The following is a 5,000-nucleotide window of genomic DNA, read 5'->3' as shown; positions in this document are numbered from 1 at the left end:
CAAAATCCGTTTTTTGGGCTCAAGCCATGTCGTCCTGATGGAAGTGTACCAGAGCATTACTGTATCTGTGGATTCTCAGAACGTGCCGTACTCCCCGGAGGTAATTTTTTTTTTCCCGGTCGACTAGACCTAGAGACCTAAGATGTTACCGTTATACATCTTTTCAACTAACTATAAACTATGTTAGAGCTTCCTGCCCCCTACAGGGAAGAGTCCTACTAGACTCTGGAAAAGTCTCGAAGAGTACATATATCTATGTATGAATACCAGGCAAGCTAATATAGTGGTCTCGCCCTATATTAAGTAAAGCATAGTTTGTAAAGGACCACTGCGTCAATATGAAATATCGACCAGTTTTCCGCACAATACTTGTATTGGACAAAGGTTTTATATCCGCATAGGAGGAAAACCAATGCAACATAGCTTGCATAAAGGAACAATTCTATTAGAATTATCCCAGATAAGGTACATAGAATGAATGCTCAATTATACCAATAAATTGACACAGGTGAAGGAGACGCAAGGTTCTCAAGAACCAGATTATTGACAGGCAATAAATAGACAGGTTAACCACAATTATATATATATATATATATATATATATATAAGAAGAGGATAACCCAAAACTTTAAGCATAAGTATGATAGTAAACAGAGCTTGTTTGTCTGAAAGAAAAAACATTAGATGCACTTTTAAGATACCGAGGTATCAAAGTCATAAAAGCCTGTATTACAAATCAATGACATTAGCGTTAGAAACGCTCGGCACACATGTCTGCACTTATGCTAGGTTCACCTTCGGAAATGGAACAGTCTGGATGGGCAACACAGTGCCCTCACTTAGTTTGTAGTACAGTATGTAACTACACACTCACCCTGGAATTAATCGTCCCAATTAAGACCACTGTTCCTCGCAGAGTTAAACAGTAGGGTTAACACCGCGACCCACTGCTACCACAGATCTCTTTTAGTTCCTCTACTTGCTTCGCATAGTGGCGAAAGAACACTCTGGAAGACTTCCAGCCAGTGTATGAACGGAGATGTTCAAAATCCATACAATTAAAGAAATTTAAGAATGAGGAAACTTTCCTCGGATCGTGACCTGCGGGTGTATTGACAGGATCCGCTCTGCGAATAAAATATGTGATTTTCGCTCTGAGTTGATTCAGAGATAAATTTGAGCCTGATGTTTCACCCCTGAATAGTTGACCACCCTTGAAGTCTGAAGTTCTACGAAGATAGACCTTTAGGCATTCTACTGGACATAGAGATGCATCTTCTTTCAGAGGGCAGATTCTCCAGGGACCCCACCTGTTGGTGGGTAACTCATTCTTGGCGAGAAACGTAGGATCCGGAAACAGGTTCAGTTCTTCCCCATCCAGGAACTGAACACGACCTGCCTCTCTCGAGAGGCTACAATCTCACTAACCCTGGCCCTGGACGCGAGTGCAAAATAGGAAAATAACTTTTTGTGTCAAATCCTTTAACGCACACTCTTCATTGCTCAACAGAGAAGCGAAATGAAGAACTTGTCTAAAGACCATGAAATGGGCTTTGGAGGTGCTGAAGGTCTGAGCCTAGCACAGGCTTTCGGGACTTTATTAAAGATCTCGTTACCTAGGTCGACCTGGAAGGCATATAGAATGGGTCTTGTCAAAGCAGACTTACACGCTGAAATCGTGTTTGCTGCCAATCCTTGACCATGGAGGTGGGGAAAAAAGATAAGCAGAAATCTGTCAAGATCTCCTGCGGAATCTTCGCCTTGACAAAAGGCCACCCATTTTCTCCAAAATGACTCATATTGCCTTCTAGTAGATTTGCACTTATATTCCTCAAGGAAGTCTATACTGGCTTTCGAAATCCCGAAACGCTTTCTCACCGCTAGGGAGAGAAAATCATGAACTGCAGGGTCCGGGTTTTCTGTATTGAAGCGCAGACAGTTGACTTCTGGACTCGCTGGGTCAGAACTGGATCTGGTAGTGGTACAAACCTCAGCTACAGTTCCAATGCCAGGAGGAACCACACGCTGTTCGGCCACTTGTGGGCCACTATTGCCGCTACCCTTTGAAGGATCTCAGTTTGTTGAGGACCCTCAACAGAAAGTTGTGAGGAGGGAACAGATAAATCTTGGACCATCTGTTCCAGTCGAGGGACATCGCGTCCACTGCTTCCGCTAAGGGGTCCTCGTACGGGGCACGTACAGGGGCAACTTCTTGTTGTCTTTCGTCGCAAAGAGGTCTATCTGCAGTTCTGGGACTGATTCAGAATGAAGGAGAATGATCCTGCGTCTAAGGACCATTCCGACTCTATCGGTGTGAACCTGGATAGAGCGTCCGCTGTCACATTGCGGACTCCTTGAAGGTGAACTGCCGACAGGTACCACTTCTTCTTTTCCGCCAATCGGAAGACGGCCAACATCACCTGGTTGAGAGGTGGTGACCTCGATCCTTGTCGATTCAAGTATCTCATAACTACCTCGCTGTCTATCACCACTTTATGTGGAACGAATGACGCGGGGAGACTTTCTTTAAGGTAAGGAGCACTGCCCTAGCTTCTAGAAAGTTATATGAGAAAGGTCTTGAATAGCCTGGACCAAGTCCCCTGGACTTTTTTCCGATGAGAGTGACCTCCCCATCCCTCCTTCGAGGCGTCTGAGTGAATCGTCACCGACGGGGGAGGTGGCTGAAGAAGAACCTGACTTCTTTAGATGTCTGGCCTGGGACCAAGGCCTGAGAAGAGTACTTAGCCGAAGCGGCTGGTCTTCTCAGATCTCTTCATGCGTTTGATGCATAACTTCTCCAAACTCCGATTGCATCCTTTAGCTGTGCTCTTAGCACTGGGTCTGTCACCGAAGCAAACTGGAGAGAGCGCAGTACTCTCTCCTGCTCGTGTCTTGATATCCTTTCGGAATCTTGAAGTCTCTTGACAGAACCCGCTATCTCCTTCCTTTTCTTCGCCGGGGTGGAGAAACGGTGTGACAAAAGGTCCCAGTGGATCTTAGCCACTGGAACTTTTGAGATGGAGAAAGTCGAGACTTTTTCTGTTGATCTTGAAGCCTAGGTACTCTAGGAACTGGATCACTTGACTGGAAGCTTGCAAGCATTCTGTCTCGGATGCTGCCCACACCAACCAGTCGTCCAGGTAGGTTACTACCTGAATTCCCTTTAGGCGAAATTGTTTGAGAGCTACGCTCGCAAGCTTCGTAAAAATCCTTGGGGCTATGTTTAGCCCGAATGGCATGGCTCCGAAGGCGTATAGTCTTCGTTGTAGCCTGAACCCTAGGTAGGGGGAGAGTCGATGGCTAATTGGAATGTGCCAGTAGGCGTCTGACAAGTCTATAGAGACGGAATATGCCCTCTTGGGCAGTAAGGTCCTTATGTGTTGCAGTGTTAGCATTTTGAATTTGCAATTCACTATGAACTTGTTAAGTGGCGACAAGTCCAGAATGACTCTGAGCTTTTCCGAGTCTTTCTTGGGAACACAAAACAGCCTCCCTTAGAAATTGATGGGCTTCACCCTTTTTCTCCAACAGTTCTTGAACGTACTCCTCCATAACTGGGGTGGAGTGTTGGAAAAACCGAAGGTACGGGGGTGGAGTGCTGTACCAGCTCCCGCCCAGTCCATTCTTGAGTAGGCTGTGGGCCCAGGGATCGAAGGTCCACCGATCCCGAAATTTCAGAAGTCTCCCTCCTACCGGTATCACCTCACTTGGACTGCCGTCCTGAGGTCTTGCCTTCCTGACCACGACCACCCCTGAATCCCCTTCCCCTTGAGGGGCGTCTAGACGAGCCTCTGGCTGCTCCTCTAGGCTTTGCTCGAAAGGAAGTTGACTGCCCTTCGAACGCTGGGGTGAATGCCGTGGACTGTGTCGACACGGCCTGGGGTACCCACTGAAAGGTGGTCGGGGTTTGTGCCACGATCTGGGGCACTGGGGGCAATGGCAATTGCAGTTGCTGTTGCTGTCTAAGAGGCTTGGCTGGCCGAGACGGTAGCCTAGTCCTCATAGTCTTCCTCTTTGGTTGAGGACCCTCATCCGGGGAAGACTTTCTTTTGATAGCCAGGCCCCACTTCTGGAGAAGGTTTCTATTCTCCAAGGCGGCTTTATCAACAACTTCTTTGACCAAGTCGGTAGGGAAAAAGGTCTTTTCCCCAAATGTTGGAGGAGATTAGTTTCTTTAGCTCGTGCCTCACCATAGCCGAGGTAAACACGAACTCCCTACAAGCTCTCCTTGCCTTGACGAAGCCATAAAGGTCCTTCGTCACTGTGGCCAGATGAGGCTTGGCCACTACCATGAACATTTCAGGGACCTTGGGGTCACTTGCCATCGTCTCGAGAGTAGTCTGAAGAGACATTGAGGCAGTCAGTCTTTCTTTTGTATCGAACACACTTCGCAAAAGAAAGTCAGACAGCTTAGGGAGGTCCTTGCCGAACTGACGTCCGGCAATATCAGCCTCCAACTTTCCTACTGAGAACGTAAGATGGACGTCCTTCCAGTCTTTGTGGTCCATAGGCAGGGCCAGCGACAAGGGTTTACACTCCTCTAGGGAGGGGCAAGACTTGCCGGCCTCGATTGCTTTTAGTACAGCCAGAAACCCTTTCTGTAAAAGGGGGAAGGCTCTAGTAGGCGAGGACACAAAGGAAGGGAGCTTCCTATTCAATGCAGCTACCTTTGAGTTAGAGAAGCCCCTCTCTTTCATCGAGGATGAAAGTAGAGCTTGAGCCTTAGCATGGTCCATCACTATGACCTCCTTCGGCTCTGTCTCCTCCTTTGAAGCTGGTTCCTTCCTCAGCCGGACATAACAGTCCGGATATGATGCCTTGCTGGGCCAGAATTCCACCCTCCAGGGGAACTGAGCCCAGCTTATCCGAGATGACGATCTTTCCAGTCGTCATCGGCATGTGCTCAGCATACCTCCATGGGTTAGCATCTGAGCACAAGGGAAGGTCTTTCACATTGAGCTTTTTCTGGGGCCCATGTGATTCTGCAAGGCACTGCATTC

This window comes from Palaemon carinicauda, chromosome 7 (assembly GCF_036898095.1).
Source record: "Palaemon carinicauda isolate YSFRI2023 chromosome 7, ASM3689809v2, whole genome shotgun sequence".
NCBI lineage: Eukaryota > Metazoa > Arthropoda > Malacostraca > Decapoda > Palaemonidae > Palaemon > Palaemon carinicauda.
The sequence above is the reverse complement of the archived record's forward strand: the minus strand, read 5'-3'. Positions refer to the sequence as shown.